Source organism: Crotalus tigris, unplaced genomic scaffold, assembly GCF_016545835.1.
Source record: "Crotalus tigris isolate CLP2741 ecotype Arizona unplaced genomic scaffold, ASM1654583v1 scf7180000019301.709862, whole genome shotgun sequence".
Classification (NCBI taxonomy): domain Eukaryota; kingdom Metazoa; phylum Chordata; class Lepidosauria; order Squamata; family Viperidae; genus Crotalus; species Crotalus tigris.
Window position 1 is genome coordinate 232,605 of NW_024097476.1, and position 20,235 is coordinate 252,839.

At 38.2% G+C, this 20,235-nt stretch overlaps 1 pseudogene; it reads left to right on the plus strand.

The window, feature by feature from the left end:
• The first annotated feature begins 8,551 nt into the window (after positions 1 to 8,551).
• Positions 8,552 to 9,742, plus strand: LOC120316226 (annotated as a pseudogene).
• The last annotated feature ends 10,493 nt before the right edge of the window (positions 9,743 to 20,235 follow it).

Genomic DNA, 20,235 nt, shown 5'->3' on the forward strand with positions numbered 1-20,235 from the left:
AAACATTAAACCATCTCTGTCTGCATCCCTGTTTATAACATAAAACACTGCCGTGCAGAACAAAAATCAATTGTGAGCCATGCGCCTAGTCTTTGGTTAGAAGACTAAACATTTTCTAAAATCTCTTTTAATGCTGGAAATATCAGAGACAAAAGTCAGAGAAGCAGTCATTGCAAACAAAACTTTACAGTAAAATACACCATCAAAATGCATGGACTGAATCTACAGACGCTAAAACTGAAATCAAATCAAATTGAGCAATGTAAAGCCTTTGCATTTTAAATGCTTTCTGACTTTTCCCCTTCAACAAAGCATAAGGGAATACATAAAGTGCAATAAACACCAGAAGCTCACCCCAGGCAGAATACAATCTTTGCATTTTTCAATGTAAAATCAGTCAGCCAGCCAAACCAGCAAAAAGCACTTTTTGAAAGTGGAACTTTAAATTGTTATCATATTAAGCTTTGGTATATATGTGTATTCTGAGCATGCTGTTCTGGTCCTCTTGATTACAGAGTGTTTTTTTAAGAAGAAAAAAAATAATTTTTAAAAGTTTCCTAAAGCCCAAGCCCAACTGATATTATTTTATTAATTGGGGGGGGGACTTTCTGTCACAGATTCATCATCTATATTCTATTTTCTTTCTTTTTTAAAAAAATATTTTATTAAAATCTATAAAATTAAGATTAAAAACTAATACAAATTAATATAAAATAAGAAAGAAAAAATAAAGAAAGAAAGAAAAGAGAATGCTAAAACTGCAAGAAAAAAGTAAAACATAGCAAAGGAAGAAAAAAGATACAAAGAATATTCTGATTTGATGGCTTCCAATCTTCTTTACAGCAATTGTAAGTTGTTATACATTTATCTTTTTCTAAAGTTACATCATGATATACTGTAAATGACTCTCTTGCTCCTATAATCTTTCTTGTCTAATTATAAAATACATAAATGATAAGTTCATTTATTTCTTTCTTTATGCAAAAAGACCATAAGGGTTTCCAGTCAGCAATAAACCTATTTAATGTCTTTTCTCTGATCAAAGAAGTCAGTTTGGCCATCTTAACAAGTTCCATCATCTTTATCAACCATTCTCTATTGTAGATATTGCCAAATCTTTCCAACTTTGTGCATACAATGATCTCACTGTAGTTACCATATATAAAAACAAAGTTCATCTGGTTTTTTTCTATTGTTTTTTCCACTGTTGTTATTATTTTTTTCCTTCAATCTCAAAAGAAAGAACTTTGGTGTCTACTAAATATTAATCTTCATAATCCTCTGAACCACTGTATGTATTTGAATGTATTCCTACCTTATATTTTCACGTTTTTGAAAATTTCAGATGCAGCAGATTAAATCTGTGCCTCTATCTATAAGTGACCAGCAGTATCAATACTGAAAATAAGGAAAAGTAGATAGGCATGGGAGAGGGGTTAAAAGAGGCAGGGACCTGTCAGAAGGATGTTTAATGAATCCTTTACAATTCAGACAAGATTGAGACCTACAAATGACAGTTTTGTTCCACTATGATTATCATCAGGTGATATTTCTAATCAAAAGAATTAAACAAGAAATTGGAGCTTTTCCTAGATATCAAAAAGACCAAACTCATGGCCACTGTGAAGAATAGAAAAGTTAAAATAACATTTCTCAGTGAAGAGATCAAATGTGTGCAAGGGTCCATTCCCTAGGATTGATCAAAGCAGTGAATGCAGTCCAGAAACAAAATGTTGAATCTCACTGGGTTACCCAGCATTGATGAGCATGAATTGAAGACAGAAAAGCAAGGACATCAGCCTGGCAACTAAAAGCAGATTAGCCTGTGTTATTATAGTTCTCATAGCTACTTATGGTTGTGAGAGATAGACAATGGAAAAATTAGACAGGAGGAAAATCAACTGGTTCAGGTTGTGGTGTTGGAGAAAGCTCCTGCATATTTATTGGATAGCAAAGGTGACAAGTACTGTAGCATATAAAACCAGACACATCACTGGAAAGAATAAAGCACAAAATCCCACCTTACTTATTTGGGCCAAGCCATGTGATCAAACTCACTGGAAAAGGCAGTTATGGTCAGAATGGTCAGTAAAAAAAGGAAATTGTCCTCCCCCCCAAAAAAGTATGGTACCTAGACGTCATCAAAGCTGTCACCAGCCAGATCCCAAAATAACTGACAGAAGCTATACAATATTAATAGATATAGAGAAAACTGGTCCACGGTATCACCAAGAACTGGACATAATGAAAGCACTTTTCATTTTCATTTGCATTTTCATTTGAATAGTATGGTATGACTTTTGTTAAGAAAGGTGAATGTATTTTAGGATACTAAATTCCAAATTGGAAATGAAAGTTCCATTAAAAAAAGAGATTTCTTCTGCTGTGTTATAAAAGTTTCACTAAAGACAATATGTGTGAAATCTAATTATATGAAATTAAATCTTTCAACTCATTATAATGTAATGATATACTCAAAACTATACTGTATTTAAGATGGGCAGAAAAATAAATAAACTATATACTACTATAAACTAGCTGATCTCAAAATTATATTACTTCTTCTCCTTTAAGAATGCAATGCAATTCTTAACACTTTCACCTTGGAACAATTGAACCTTGTCCAGTGTAGAAAAGTCATAAGAAAACTATGTCAATCCTTTTATTTTCACGTGTGAGGGGTGTGGAATTGTTAGTCAAACTGAACTAGAATTATAATATAACAATAGAGACATTGTATTTTTCAAATAGAAATTCCCAAGCTGTTTTGTAAGGGCCTATACTAAGTGTGCCCATGAAAAAGCAAGTTTGAAAAAGAGTACTTAAATCAAGAAAATGTCCATACAGAACTCCCTTTATCAATTTCATTACCACAATCCAATTTAGAAAGTGCAAGCAAGTTATGGTTTCAGTCTTTAATATTATTCATAAATAAATGATGCAAAATATACAATTTGAACTAGTTGGGACAAAAAGCCATTGATTACCAACACAATAAGACTCACGATATGGATATTCTAATAAAATATGAAAGGCAGAATTTTAATAGAATTTCCACCATAATTTACTAAATATTCCATATTAAGTTAACTTTAAAGATTTGTTTTTGGAGAAACATCCAAACTTCAGTCCATAATATTTTAAATTCATTTTTGACCTTCTTATTGATTCTTCTGATTTCAATCTTATTTCTCACAGGTAATTGAATATAAAATGGCAATTTCCTTCAATTGCTATGAAGTAATTTGTTTCCTAAACCTGTTCTTCTTTTGTTAAGAGTTAAAAAAAAATACATATTTTGCGTTCAATTTCCCAACTGGTTGGTGTTCTAGTTCAAGTATAATTTCTTCAACAATTTGGCTGCACTCAGTATGCCTGACCTCAGGTCCTATAATGACAGAGCCTTTTCCACTGTAAATTATAGTTCTTTGCAGGGGTGGGATTCAAATATGTGAACAACTGGTTCTCCGCTAGAATCTGTCAGTGCACTGGATAATATCTTCAAGTGAAGAAACATTTAACATCCTTCAGTGATAAAGACATATAAAGTCATTGAGTATAATGATTCTAAATAGGCATTTAGCTTCCAAAGTTTGGCCTGGAAAAATTTATCCTGTGACTTCATGGCATCTATTTCCATTGATGACAAAACTGAACTTTTGTTTCAACCACTATATTCTGATAGGAAAAGGAACCATATGAGAACAACTTTCCAGCCGCAGAGATGGAACAGAAATGTTGTTTTCAAAAGTCTTCTCCTTGTCTTCATCTGTACTATTTCAGGATTCTGTTGCTTTTCATTCATGGAGTATCTCAATGTATTTTGTATTGTCACAGCCATTCTTTTCTTTCCTAACTTTTTATATAGGTCTGAGAGTAAGTAACATGTTTGTCTCTGTTACTAATATTGCATGCAATTATTATCAGAATGTAGTATTTATGTATGTAGTATGTACTATGAATATAGTATGAATGTAGTATTTATGTTCCATAAAGAACCAAAGTATGCATCAGTTATGACATTAAATGCTCTCATTATACGTATGCATTACCACAAGCATTTTAACAATATAGCTTATTATGATAATCCCCAAAACAAAACAAAACAAAAACACCTAGCTGAAAGATTTGGTTTTTATTCACCAGTATGAACATTCAGTTCAAATTGGTCAAGCCAATTGGTCAAGTTCTATTATATTTAGCCGGTGTCGTATGGCATTTTTACCTAAGAATGTAGCATCATAATCAACTAAAATTCAATTATAATGACTTATATAATTGTGACTTATAAGAATTGGTGTCTGCATCAGCCTTTAACTGTATCTTTTCATTTGGTTCAATAGATACTATTTCCTAGAATCAGAAATTTCAATCTGAAAGAAAATTATACATTCTCCAGCATGATTGGATGGAGAATCCACGAATGGGTTGTCTTAATCTTCCTGTTCCAATAAGACTAAGTCTGAAGTATAGCTACGCCTCTGCTGTGGGTCTGCAGAGTCTCTTGCTCTACAGACGCGTTTCTCCAGCTCTTGGAGCAGGAAAATTAGACAATTGTACATCCTTATATCATAGATATTCTTAATTTCCTTATCTGGACATTTTCATTATTGATTGAATTACTGGAACTCCTTATCAGGAAGATCCTACCTTAGATTCTCAGGCGGCTGCCAGCCCCAGCCAGGCAACTGGCTTCGCATGAGCCATCGTGCATTTGAACGCTACCCTTCTTCTAGTGCAGCCCTTAAGGCTCCAATCCCCAAGATTGTGACATCCTCTCTGAGAGCCAATGCTGTCTCCTAACAACCGGAGAAGCAATTCAGGGCTTCCGACGGCACTGTCAGCCAGCTGATCGGTGGAGCAACAGCCAGCTGATCGGTGGAACAACTTCAATTGATCTTTGAGCAGCCGCAGGTTACCATGAGGCTCAGAGAGTCTCAAAACTTGCCGCTTGACATGCCAGCGTTTCTCCCGACACTTCCGGACCGGAAGAGACTTCGAAGCATTCACACTCCACCAGCCAGCTGATCAGCGCGAGGACAGACTGCTGAGTGGACAACTACAGGTTAGGCTTGCTACAGGGGTCCAGAGCTTTCCATTGGAACAGAACCCGATTGCAGCCGTGCGGCCTCCAGGCTACAGAAGCCTCAACTAGAACTTGTAGGAGGCCTCTTGTCAGTTGGTTTTGGCGCGCTTTAGTCATGGCCACCATTTTGTGGCATCCTCCATTTTGTTACTGGCACTGACAGTCCCCTGGACCTGGGGAGGGCAAGCTCGTTCTTCACGAGGACGCACTGCCTGGTGTTGACCCCCAATATCCCCCCCTCACCTGGGTTCTTGATATACTTCAATCAGGCTCCTTCAGTGAATTACAGCACAGAGGAGGGTGTTTCTCACTGAATAGAGACCTGAGGAACCTATTGCCTCAATTAATTGATTGAGAGGGCAGGTTGCCAAGTGGAATTTTCCACACATTATGGCAGACAACTTGATTCCAGCGACTTCAAAGGACAATATTGAGCCCCCCGCCAAGAAGAAGCATAAGGCCTCTACTGAGGTGGCGGGAAAGGCCATAGTGAAGGCCAAAACACAGCCTTCCAAACAGTCCAGATCAGTCAGCAGGCAGACCACCAGCCAGCATCATACCTTGGAGGAGGATTCCTCCAGATCAAGGTTAGCCAGCCCAAGCCAATTAACCCTTTTGGCATCTGGGGGGGTCCATATTTGAGCCCCTTTCCACTCATTGTACATTAGCCCCAGGGGCCTGGTCTCCCTCCAGGGAAATGGCCCAGGCTGATCCTGGCATATCAGGGCTAGTTCCAGGGTTACAGGGGGAAACTGCCCAGAGCACTGCCTCATCTAGACCTCAGGCTACTTTTACATCTACTGCAGCAGGCCTTCACCCCCCTGAGTCACAATTAGGACCTGAGCAGTTTCAGGCCATGATAGCCCAGGCCATTGCTCAGTTCATGTCCTTCTCTACCTCCCAGCATACCTTCCAAACTCCCCCCCACGGTCTCTGGCTCACCCTGAATCACCGGGTGTCACAGAGGATGTCTCCTCTGACTCAGAATCCGCAGACCTTGACCCTTCAGGCCGCATCCTGTCCATCAGACCCAGCTCCACCTTTTTGACCATTCACTCTTCAACTCTTTGTTACTCAAGGCCTGCACAACAGCCAACATCACCCCGGAACAAGAGGCCCCAGCCTAATCTACATCAAAGGGCCCCAATCCCCTGTATGCTGAACCGGTGGTGCCACAGAGACATATCCCTTGCCCACCATTTTTCTGCAATACAGTGCAGAAGCAATGGGATAACTTGGGTTCTGTTCCCAACCCAGATCCTACAGAGAAAACCTTGTTCAACATGGCTCCCTCTCTCACCTCCTTATTGGCGAGCTTCTGAATTCCCTGTTCTCTAACACTAGCATTCCAGGGGACATAAACGAGGTTCTTAAAGCAGAGGACAAAAAGATTGAGGCTGCCTTATGCAGATCCCATCAGGCATTGGCCTGGACAACCAAGGCCTCCACATCCATGGCCTTTTTCGCTCGGGCTTCAGTACTGTGGCTGCGTGAACTCTAGGACATGATTCCCCCTGATCAGATCCGAATTCACCAGAACCTAGGTAAGTTGGTGGCCACATCCCAATATATGGCTGATACCTCCCTACACATGGCCAGATACACTGCACAAGCCATTGCGGCAGACATCTCAGCACGCAGAATTCTGTGGCTAAAGAACTGGCGGGCAGAAATCAAGGCCAAGTGGTGCCTCTCTACTAAGCCTTATACAGGGGGGCATCTTTTCGGCACGGCCCTCGATCCTTACCTAATAGAAGGTAAGGACAAGCACAAGATTCTCATTAACACAACGAAAAAAGGAGATAAGCGCTCGGGGGCCGGGTCATCACAAACCAATTACCGTAGGCAGTCCTTTTGGCCAGCTTCCACCTGGGACTGGGCCCAGGCCTCTCGCACCTCCTTCCAGAGACTGGAGCGACAACAGGACCGTTCCACATACAGAAATCGACCAAAGGTCCAGACCAAGTGGCCCTTTCGAGGCGCAGGAGGACGGTCCTTCAAATGAGGCAAGTGATCTCACAGACTTCCCTCCTATAGGAGGCCGGCTGTCCCTTTATTCCAACATATGGGCAGCCACTACTACAGACTCATGGGTATTAAACACTGTTACTCAGGGTCTGATCCTGGAGTTTTGGTCCAGCCCACCGGAACGGTTCTGGTCTTGCCCTATTCCCACGAACAAGACTAGAGCAGCCCTCATGTCAGAGGCCATAGCTCACCTTTTACAGATACAGGCCATAGAGCTGGTACTGCAGGACCAGGAAAGACAAGGGTTCTACTCAAATCTTTTCATCGTTCCCAAGTCTTCGGGGGGCTGGAGGGCAATCTTAGACTTAAAGGGTCTAAATTATTATCTGATGTATAGGAAGTTCAAGATGCAGTCACTACAGTCGATCTTGGCCAGCATCAGACAAGGGGAGTTCCTTATATCAATAGACCTGACTGAGGCATATTTGCATATCCCTATTCTTCCCGGTCATCGTAAATTCCTCAGGTTTAGTTATGCCAAATGACACTACCACTACAGGGCCTTACCATTTGGCCTCTCTTCAGCACCTAGAGTGTTCACAAAGGTAATGGCAGTGCTGGCTGCTCACCTCAGACAATCTCCAATCAGAGTCCACTGCTATCTGGACAATATATTAATACAGTCCTACTCATTCCAGAGTGCTCAGTCAGACCTTGCCCTAGCCATCAAAACATTTCAGGAGCACAGGTTTTCTGTAAATTTCCAGAAAAGTCACACCATGCCCTCAACCCGGCTCCTCCACCTTGGCGCTATTATAGACATGAACAATTGTACGGTCTATCTATCACAGGACCGGCGGGACTCCATTCAGACCCTCGTACGTCGGATCCAAAAAGATCACATTGGCCTTGTTATCACAGCTCCTGGGGAAGATGGTGTCCTGCGTACAGATTGTTCCATTGGCATGTCTTCATGCCCGGGAATTGCAGTGGCTTCTTCTTCCATTTCAGAGGCTTCACATCAGCGCCTCCAACCAGAAGGTCCGAGTTCTGCAGCCGGTGTTGAACTCCCTTCGTTGGTGGGATTCCCCAGCACCGTCATGGGGCACAGAATTCAGAGAACCAGCCAGGATCACCTTCACTACGGACGCCAGCCTATTTGGCTGGGGAGCACATCTCCAGTCGCATTGGGCTCAGGGTCAGTGGTCCAAAGAGGATTTGAAAAACGATATAAACTGGCTGGAACTCAGAGCCATACATCTGGCTCTAGAAAAATTCAGCAGTATAGTAGAGAGTCAGCATGTCCTGGTTCTCACCGACAACATCGCTGCCAAGGCCCATGTCAACAGACAGGGGGGACAAGGTCCAGGCCTCTCATGCAGGAGGCCCAGTTTTTGGGGTCTTGGGCAGAGTTGAATCTTGCTTCCATCAGGGCAGAGCACATATCCAGAGTGACCAATCAACAGGTGGACTCATTGAGCAGAGTCACTGTGGACCATGCCGAATGGTCCCGAGAGTATTCAGGGAGATCATGGACAGGTTTGGTTCCCCAACCTTAGACCTTTTTGCTTCCCCAACCAACTCCCAACTCCCGAGATTCTTTTCCAGGTTTCCGTCTCCGACAGCAGAAGGGACAGATGCTCTCCGCAGCCCCTGGCCCAGGGAACTGCTTTATGCCTTTCCTCCCTTACCACTTCTTCCCACCACGATCCAGAAGACTCTACACGAACAGGCAAAGGTCCTCCTGGTTGCACCACATTGGCCGAGACATCCGTGGTTTGCCGACCTGATGGAGCTCTCCGTCTACCCTCCATGGAGGATTCCAGCAGGTCGTATCTCCCTCACTCAGGGGGAACTACAGCACCCAGACCCACAGTGGCTCCAGCTAACCATTTGGCACTTGAGAGGCGGGCCTTAAGCTGAGATGCATATTCATTGAGGGTGATAGCCATGATTCAACAATCCAAGCACCCCTCAATGAATAGGATATATGATGCCACTTGGAGGAGCTTCTGCAGCTGGTGCTCAGGTCATAAGGTTGAGCTCTCAGCTATCTCCGTGCCGATTGTATTGGAATTTCTGATGGATGGGTTGGACAAAAGGCTATCCCTAAACACCATCCGTAGACAGGTAGCAGCACTTGCTACGGTAATCACATGTGACAATGCCGTTCCCCTTGCACATCACCCCATGGTTCGTTCCTTCTTAAAAGGAGCAACCAATGCCAAGCCACTGACAGTACATCGATACCCCTCGGGGGACTTTCACCAGGTCTTACAGGCACTTGTTTCATCGCCCTTCAAGCTTATTGCCACATGTTTCCTTAAGCTGTTATCTATGAAAGTGGCATTCCTTGTTGCAATAACATCGGCCAGACGAATTTTAGAACTGGCCGCTCTTTCAGTCAGAAAGGACCTGTGTGTTTTCCATGACGACAGGGTAACTCTCAGACTAGACCCTTCCTTTATGCCCAAGGTAAATTCCTTGTACCATAGATCCCAAGAGGTAATTTTACCGGACTTCTGTCCTAACCCATCCAATGACATAGAGATGCAGTGGAACATACTGGACGTTCGCAGGGCCCTGCAATGTTACATACAGAGAACTTCTCCCTTCCATAGGTCTGAGGCACTGCTTGTGTCTTTCAGCCTGCATCCTTGGGCCAGAAGGTTTCTTCCTCGACAATAGGGAGATGGATTAGGGCTTGCATCACTCTTGCATACCAGACTCAGTCACTGCAAGTTCCTAGACATATCATGGCTCATTCCACCTGAGGCGCCGCTACCTCGATGGCTTGGGTGACCCAGACATCCATAGAGGAGATTTGTAGGGCAGCAACACGATCCTCGCCCTCATCCTTTGTCCGTCACTATAAGATTGACAAACATGCCTCCGATGCCTCATTTGGTCGCAAGGTATTAGAACACGCATTGGCATCTGACGGGACCCAGGCCCAGACTGCTTCCCCCCCCTTAGGGACACAGGGCTTTGGTGTGTCCCATTCGTGGATTCTCCATCCAATCATGCTGGAGAAGGGGCGTTGTCTTACCTGAACGCCTTTTCTCAGCATGAGGATGGAGAATCCACTCCCTCCCATTAGGGTCAGTAGGCCCTGGTTCCAATATTAGGAAAGCAGACGTGTCAGACTAAAGTCTGTGTATTGCCTTAGTCTAAACTGGGTGCAGACCCACAGCAGAGGCGTATCTACACTTCAGACTAGTCTTATTGGAGCAGGAAGATTAAGACAACCCATTCTCCATCATCATGCTGAGAAAAGGCATTCAGGTAAGACAATGCTCCTTCTGACATTAATTTTACAACTGGATGTCAAAATTATAAACACAACAAAAGGGATGTGTTTATTAAAAGATAACTCATTGCAGCCTTAAATGTGAAATCACAAAAGCTGAGTAGTCAATAATCTTCAATTGGCAGTCAGCTTTCCAGTTTCCAATCAGAAATGCGAGACTTCATGGTAGACATGCAATAAATGGTTAATCCTTATTATCTTGTTTAGATTGCTTTTGGTTGCTTTGATAGAGGTTACTGGCATGCTTTTTAGATTTTCTGGCTCTATTATACCTCATCTAATTTCTTTGTACAAATAGACTTTTAGGCTGTAATTTAATTCATTACTTCACAGTACTTTGATATTTTGTGAGATATACACTAATTTGACTTTACAAGGTATGTAGTAAAGTATCCTTTCATCACAAGCTAATAGAACAATATTTTTAACTATTTTTGGCAATTAACAAGACAGTTATCTCTCCTTCATATTCCCCCAAAATATAGTGAAATAATTTCTTCTATTTTACTACTTTCTTCTGCTCTATCTTTGACTGGTCATTTAAGTGATCATGGAGGAAAATAGACTGTCACTCACTATTATCTCCACTTTATATAGGGACATCTATTTGTATTATTATGCTTCAAAACCCAGCATCTTAGTTTCACTTTAGTTTACAAAGTCAGTTCTTTTACAAGATTCTTTATGAGTTAGTAATGTTTGGCTTCAGTCTTATCAAGAGTTGTTATGTTTGGAAAGGCAATAATTGAACAGGAAAAAATATTTTGATGTAATGTGACAGTTTTTCAACTATTTAATTATCAAACTTTTTTATTTTAATGAAATGTACGATTCTCTATAAGCAAGGTTTTACAGAGGCTGAAAGAAAAATTGTTAGTTTAACAGTGTTCACATAGTGCAAATAGTGCAAATAGACAAGCTACTACAAATATGATTCAGTTGCATGAAATGTTCTCCCATTTGAAACAGACATCCAGATTATCTAGCTTAAAAATAAGTAATTAAATCTGACATTTATTCTGGCAAATACTATTAATATTTTTATTCTTAAATTTCATTAATGTTCATTCTGAATATGTTTATCCTTAAAATACATATAGATCACTTCCCTATATATCCATATAGCTCAATGGGCATCTTTCCTCTCCCACTCCAAAAAATCCTTTGTCAATTAACAGCTCTTCAGCATCTCTGATACATAGAACTATTGTCATCATCTGCAGAAGACTCATCAAAAGATAATTCTAGTAAATCCTCTGCATAAATGGGGCAGGACTTAATATATGATTTTCTAACACTTAAATTTATTTTTATTAGTCAAAAACCATAGCCTACTTCAAATATCACAATATGGGAAAGTAATGAAGTTTGTGGTTACAATGCTGAAATCTTGACAATGAAAATATACCCAAGAGTAATTTAATATATTTCATGGACTTTAAGTTGTATCAGTCTTAATAAATGTCAAACTCAGTATACACAGATGTTTTGTGAACAAAATTAGATGAGCCAGAAGAGCTTCAATTGAGTTAGGATACAAAAGATTTGATTTTTAGTATTAAGCTCTCTGTTTGGTAGAAACTCATTTCTGGAATATATGGCTATTGGTTGCTAGCCTGAGCAAATGGTGTACTAAATGGACAAATATCTCTTCCTTCAGTCCTCCTTTATTAACGTTTCTCTCTTTAGCTTTCTCAAGATTGACAGGTCATTTCAAGATATACTCAACATATTCATCAAATTCACACACATTGAATCTTCAACAAACTTCCCTATATCCTGTTCTTTGTTGCAAGAGGAATGAAACTAAAAAATAATCCACAATAAAGCTAGACAGGTTATGCTTTCCAGGTCTGATGAAGGAAACAACTGGAAGAAATAATTACATCAAATTTTGAATAATGACATGGCTGAATCCTTCATGTATATCCAGGTACCAGATTATGAAACCATCTCAGAAGGATTCTCATACTAGGAAATAACATCAAACATCTAGGTGTGATGTAGGTACAAGAAAATCTGTTCATAGACATGCCAGGATAGCAAGACAAAGTATTTTCACAGATGGTGATTGTGGAAGGGAGAAGGGGATCAAATGGAAAAAGCAACATCATTTAATGATAGTTGGAGTTAAAATCAAAATAAAGCTTTGACACACTAACCATTTGAAGTGCAGATGACATAACTTCGTTGGCCAAAAATAAGGAAGATTTAGAAGACTTTATTGTAAACATGGCAAATGAGAAATATGGGTTACTATTACTATTAAATACTAAGAATTCAAAGTATGTCAGCTATCTTATTTGTTTGTTCATTTAGCATCTGAGCCCAAGGGAACTCCAGTTTATATATAGATATGAAACTTAATACTGTTTTAAGATAATACTACTAATAACATTATTAAGATCAACACAACACAAAATCCTAACACCAAATCTGATGACTCTACTTTCATCAGTTGCCGAAGACAATAAATGGCTTTGGAGCTGAAAAAAAAAAGTTTAGAATGCTTTGAATTTTTGGCCTGAAGAATAGATAAACATGAAGAGTGAGCTGGAGTAGTTAAAAAATAAAAATAAAAAAATAACTCTAGAGGGTTAATGCCAAAGTTAGGGGGAAAAACTATGGAAAGTTCAATGTTAACAAATACAATTTTTAAAATGGTCTTTACAACGGTAATATAATCATTGAGAAACAGCAAGAGAATAATGGTGACTGTCTTCAGTGATTGATCTGGAAGCAGTTAAAACCAATTCCATAGATTGCAAAAAGCAATTAATTTATCATTGACCAGAGACTCATTCATCTCATAAAGCATAATAATCAGGAATTATTATTTTGATAATGTGATACAAGAAGATGATGTCAAAAGAGAAAGGCAATGGCTAAAGTAATTATAAGATGTTCCTGAAAAAGCTATTGGTTATTTTAGAAAGTTTGAGGTGGCAAATGTTTGTTCATGTAGTCATCAAAAGTTGAATCTGAACTTGATAGATAAGATAAGATAAGATAAGATAAGATAAGATAAGATAAGATAAGATAAGATAACCTTTATTGTCATTTTTTTTACTGTGGGTACAATGGCACACATCAAAAATGAAATTTAGTTGCCCGGTCTCAAAGTGAAACTTAACTAATGACATCTAACTAATAAGTTTATACCACCTTAAGCTCTCAAGAAAATATGGGATATAAATGCAATAAACAAAACCAAAAATTAGTTTGATTTAAATAAAGGCAATAGTTTATTTTTCTCTGATATAGTTTAGTTATCTTAAGGCAGTTGTGTTATTAACTGTTGTGTTACTTTTCTATTCATGTAGATGGAGTTATAAGATGATGTACCTCACGTTCTATTTACGCCAGTTCTTATGTCTTCTCACGTATCATTCGGCTGTATTACTATCCATTAAGAATAGTTTTAGATAGATCTGCAGAGCTACTAAGATGGATTATAAAAGTTTCTGTTACTTATTCTGCACAATTGTTAAAGCTTGGTTTACAAAACTGACCATATTTAAGGTGTTGTAAAGACTCACATTTATTATTTCCCTTCAGTAAACTGTTTAAATATTTATAGTGGAAAGATTCTGATTTTCATGGCAAATTTACCATCTGTTACACCAGTTTAAAGGTACGCATTACAAAAATTATTACAATATTAATCAAACTAATTATTCATTTTACTACAAAAGCATTCTTAAATGCTCAGGTTATGCTGTGGTGGATAAGACTACGTACAAAAATATTGTATGCAAGTATTTTAGGTAGAAAAAAGACATCAAAAAGCCTTTCTTCATTTTCAGTAATTTCCCCTTAGATTACTTATTCTATACCTGCCACGCTCAATAAGACTACAACTTGGGCAAATCAAATTTGGAGAAATCTAGTATTGCAGGAGGGAACTAAAATTTGTTTAAACTAGCATCAAATGCTTATTTTCTAAAAACAAAGTTGTCAAGCTATTTCACATGGGAATCAATAGCAAAATAAATGCTTTGATCTAAACATGTGCTCTGGGGGCTGCATTCTATATGTAAATGTGATTTCTGCTCAAGATAATGTTTAAAGCCAATACAGTTATGGGGGAGAAAAAAACATGCCGGGAAGGAAATGTATGTAGTTAAATAAACACATTCTGATTCTTGATCAAATGCCAATTCAAAACTGTAGCAATTTGTAATTGTTAATAAGTTGTTGAGTATTTATTTTAATTTGAAAAGAAAACAAACCCAAGGAAAGTTATCGACAGATCTGTTACTGGTTGTATATGGTTACTGCTTCAGCTGAAGCACTGGCTATGTTTTAAATAGAAAATTTGGGCTCAGTACTATGAGCCTGTTATTCAGAAGACATACAATTTGCTCTGTTCCTGTTTTGTCTTTTTGCTGCATGCCACCCTTTGGGATAGAGTAGACTGTAAATAGTACTAAATACAGAAAAATAAATCTATTTGTATGAAATCAATGCTGAAAGAAAAATCAGGTCCCATTCCAAGCCAGGAGTAAGACATTGGAAATAAAATGGAGGCTGCTTAGGAAATAAGGTTTCTATTTAATTGATGAGCAGAACCAGCAACAGCATGCAGTTCTGGGACAGCTGATGAAATGGCTGAGTGAGTGATGGATCTTTATAGGGTTCTGAGACTTTAAAGTGGAAATGTTTCTGGGTTGTGCAATAAGGTGGGCTTTTGTGTCTTTTGCTAGTCTGAATAGTTGGGGTAATCCTATTGTGTCCTAAAGGTCATGTCCTGTCCTTATAGTTTGGGAGAGGGAATGTAAATTCTTAATCCCATTAGCTGTGGGGGCTGAAGTCATTTTGTTTATGAATAGATTGGCCCAGTCTTTCTTAATAGGTACAAATATCCATCTCTAAAGACTTGAGGCTTCTGCTTGAGGCTATTAAGAAAGACTGGGGTTGCTTTCTGCCTTTGTTAAGATTTTTTTCCATTTCTTCTTTGGGGAAATATTCTGCCTCTTTTTAATATTAAGAATAAAGATTATTTTAATCTGGGAAAGGGGGCCTTCTTACATCAAAATGTTCAGATTCAAGCAACACCACCCTTTGCAATCATGGAAGTACATTTAGGAACCCATGTACTTGAAATTTGATCACATATACGCATGAAAATCATTAAACCAAAATGAACATGCATGCTACTTAATATGATATTTTATACTGATGTCAGTGACACCATGGCAGACCCAAGAATCAAGGAGAACATGAAATGCATGGGTGTAACTCCTAAAGATGCTCTGGATTGAGCCAAATGGAGATGGCTTTGCTGACAAGTGGACAAAAGCAGATAAAGATGTACAAGCTTGATTCAGAAGAGGCAGAGGTACCAATGATTACATTATTAATGTCCAATAGACAATATAAAAAGCAGTAGAATTATAAAAAGCTGAGTATTTTTGCATTATTATTACTATGTTAGAAATAGAAATCAATAGAAATTAAACAAATAGTTATATGGATAATCTATAATTAGATTCACAGTCTAGGACTGGTGAAAATAATTCAATTCCTAGCCAAGAACCTAAGATTTATCAATGAAAAGCTTCTGAGGATACAGGGAGTTCCAAGCAGAGTATATTTACAAGAATATATGGTAAAATTATGGTGTTCAGGTTTGATAAATGCAAAAATTTCAAATATTGAGGGATCCCTTTAGTCAGTGGTTCTCAACCTGTGGGTCGGGACCCCACTTGGGGTCAAATGACCATTTCACGGGGGTCGCCAAACAATGCAGTCCGCCATTTTTTTCCCATTTTCCTTAGCTGTGCTACTCCCTTTTATTCTATTGGCTTTTGAAAGCCAATAGAATAGACTCTCTTGAATAGAGTCTAATTCTATTGGCTTTCAAAAGCCAATAGGAATTGTCCAGGCTGTCTCTGCCCTGCTGAGCCCGCCAAAAGTCCCATTCTGCAAACGGTGCTGCACCAGTTGAGTAGACCTCGACTTACGACTGGTTGAGTAGTCCTCGACTTATGACCAGTTGAGGGTCGCGGCATTAAAAAGGTTGAGAACCACTGCTTTAGATATTGATTCAAACGCTCCAATGATTATTGCTATAACAGCAGAATTTGTTCCCATTAATATTCAAATCCAAATTTCAGTTTTTTCTTCTTTTCCATGACTGTTATATCGTGCAGCTTATGAATAAAGTGCCTCTCTATATGGATTTTATAAAGTCATAAAGTCTTAACCCATTCATTTTCTGAAATCTTGTCAACTTGATGGTCCCAGTGGTTCTTGCTACATTCAAATCCAGACCATTGTAAAAGTTACAATGAATAATTTTTGCAACTTGGTCATATCACTGTTTATAGTCAATTTGTGGAATTTTGCTACAGCCACTGGTCAAATGAGCAATTGTTTTATCATTTTCATGAAAAAGGTGACATTTATCATAGCTTGTTATAGGATGGTGTTTTTTTTCTAATTTCATTCTTTAACACTCCAGATCTTAATTAGTTCCATTTGTTTGGGTTTTTTTTCTGTTTTTGTTTTTGCTTTTTCTTCTATATCCATCAAGTATTGACCATGCATTGACTTTTCTTCCAATTAACAAATTGGTTTTTGATGTTTTTTTCTATACTCAGCCTTCACGTATGTTGTTTTCAAAAGCTTTTTTTGACTTCCTTCAATAAGGGTTATTTTCTTTTCTTAATATAATCAATTAAGCTGTATTTTTCTTTCTCCATTGATCGTAGAGTATTTTATATAGTCACTAGATTTCTTGCTTTCCAACTGAAGCTACCATATGGATCCAGTCAACTATATCTGCTGTATAATGGGGACTGCCCAGGTATTAATTACTTTAATTAATAACAATAGCACTTAGACTTATATATTGCTTCACAGTGCTTTACCAACTTCTCTAAGTGGTTTACAGAGACAGCATATTTACTCCAATGATCTGGGTCCTCATTTTACCAACCTCAGAAGGATGGAAAGCTGAGTCAACCTTGAGCTGGTGAGAATCAAACTGCTGGCAGTCAGCAGAATTAGCCAAGTATAATCCTTAAGAAAATCAGCAGAACCACATTAACTGTCTATTGAAGAATTTGTAAGCTGACAAGAAATTATCAGTTCAAAAATAAAGTGTAGTTAGAAAAGAAAATAGAATAACTAAATTGTTCAAAATTAGGCAAGGAATCTACCAATGGTTCCTATTTCTCCTTATTTCTGCAGAATACATCATGAGAAAAGTTGTAAATTTTGAAAAGTGAGATTATAAAAGCCCAGTCTAGCATAACACCAATGAAAACGAAAAATAACAGCTCTCAAAAGAAACTAGCATGGCTGCATAAAGAACTTTCTGATAAATTAAAAGACAAAAAGGACAAGTATAAAAAGTGGAAAGAGGGGCACATAACTAAGGCAGAATATCAGCAAATAGCCCGAGCCCGCAAAGATGAAGTGAGGAAAGCTAAGGCTCAAAATGAAGGCTTGCAACAAAACTAAAAAATAACAAAAAAAATTCTTTCAACATGTGAAAAACAAGAAAAAAGTCAAGGAAATGATTAGTTCATTAGTGGGAGAAAATGGCAAGAAGATGACAAGCAACAGGGAGAAAGCAGAACTAGTTAACTCATTTTTTTGCATCCATCTTTACACAAAGGGAAGAAAACAGTCCAACTTATCAAACATAGTGCCATAAAAAATAGATTAGAAACACAAGTTAAAATAGGCAAGAAATGGTAAGTGAGCACCTTCCACCTTGACAAGTTCAAATCATCAAACCAAGATGGATTACACCCCAAGGTTCTGAAGGAACTGACAGACGTGATCTCAGAACCACTGAACTGTATCTTTCAATGATCCCGGAGCACCGGGAAATTACCTGAGGACTGGAAAAGAGATGATGTAGTTCCCATCTTCAAAAAAGGAAAAAGTAGATCCAGGAAACTACAAGCCTATCAGCCTGATCTCAATCCTTGGGAAGATTCTGGAAAAGATAATCAAGCAATGAATCAATGAATACCTAGAGGCAAACAAAGTCATAACCAAAACCCAACATGTGTTTGTCAAAAACAGATCACACTAGACAAATCTTATTGCATCTTTGACCAGGTCACAAAATTAGTGGATCAGAAGATATAATTTACTTGGACTTCAATAAGGCATTTGATAAAGTAGACCACAACCTACAACTTGATAAGACAGACAAATGTGGGTTAGACAGCATCACCACCAGATGGATTTGTAACTGGCTAGGCAACCACACTCAATGTGTAGTCCTCAATGAAACCCTACATGGAGGGAAGTATGCAGTGGGTACTCCAAGGCTCTGTTTTACACCCAGTACTCTTCAACATCTTCATCAATGATTTGGATCAGGGGATAGATGGGAAACTCATCAAATTTGCAGATGACACCAAGCTGGCAGGAATAGCCAACACTCCAAAAGTTAGGCTTAAGATACAGAAGGATCTTGACAGACTTGAACATTGGGTACTATCTAATAAAATGTAACATATTTTTTCTTGTATAAAATGGGCCATTTCAACTCTAAGACTAAAGTCATTATTTCCTCCCTATTTTAATTTCCCCTTCTTTGTTTTTCTAATCTTCATGTTAAATGTAGATTTTCTAATCTAATGTACAACCATATGCACATTAAGAAAAAATGCAAATGACTTCAGGTACCTTTTTAGTGGGACATTGGAATTGGTGACCAATTGCCATGGTTGAGTATGCCTAAGTTGTTGGCATTGAAAAGGCAAAGTGATTGGAAGAAAAAAAGATCTGTGTGTGAATCTGTTGATACTAACATCAACAATGAAATGTTATTTCTGAAATTTCAATAGCTAAATTGTTTCTAGCACTGACCTTAACCAAGAGCCTATGGAATACATGGTCATTTACCTACTTCCTAGCCTATTACATTTAGCCCGTTAATTATTTAATCTCCTCTGATTAACAGAGCAGTAGCTCTTACTTTTATCATTCATTGCTTAGTTATATCTCTTCTCCCTCAAAGTCTCTTTCTTCCTAGTCATTGATATCTTATTGTTTGAACTCATCAATTATGTCTAAGGTATAGCCTCTTGCTATTTCTTTAATGGAGCACTTATCTTCAGATAGTGGAATAATAATAGAGTTTTCAACATGCACAATTTGTCACAAACATCTAACCCAAAATATGCAAAAAAAGTGCTCAGACAGCTGAATACATTGCATGGCAGATTCTCTTGGTAGTAATCCTATTTAAATAGAGATTAATTTCTGAATATTGGATTCAGACTTTGGCTGAAGAAGACATAAGGCTACCAGATTTATTTTGCAGCCAAAAAGAAAAAAAAAGAAAACCACCAAATGGTATTTTGACAGATAATTACGATGACCCATAAATAGCCTATATATTACCAGTAGAGTCTTGGACTAAGCTACTAGAACTTGGCTGCTGATTCTGCATAACCAGCATCTCTTGTAGAGATACAACAACAACAATAATATTGGCTAATGGTTATACCAATATATGTACCTGCAATTATTTGTGCTAGCACAGTCTGCTTGCTTGTTTATTAGAAATAGAAAATAAAAAATCAATGTTTCCACAGGAAAGAAACTGATTTTTTTAATTATTATTTTGCTTTATTTAATTTGCTGTGGGTACCTTCTGGGATTACATAACTGGTACACATTTATTTAATGTTTTCTCTTTCTCCTTTCTGATCCTGTTCCTTTCTTTATTATTTTTATCCTAAGAGGAAGGAGGAAAGAGCTGTACTCCATGCAGAAGGTCATCTTATTTGGAGTAATAGCAGCAATGTTACAAATCTAAAGACTTCTCTCTGATACTCTGTACTTTACTAAAGTTTATGCAAGTTATGTTATTAGTTTTGCTGAAATGGTAGAAATT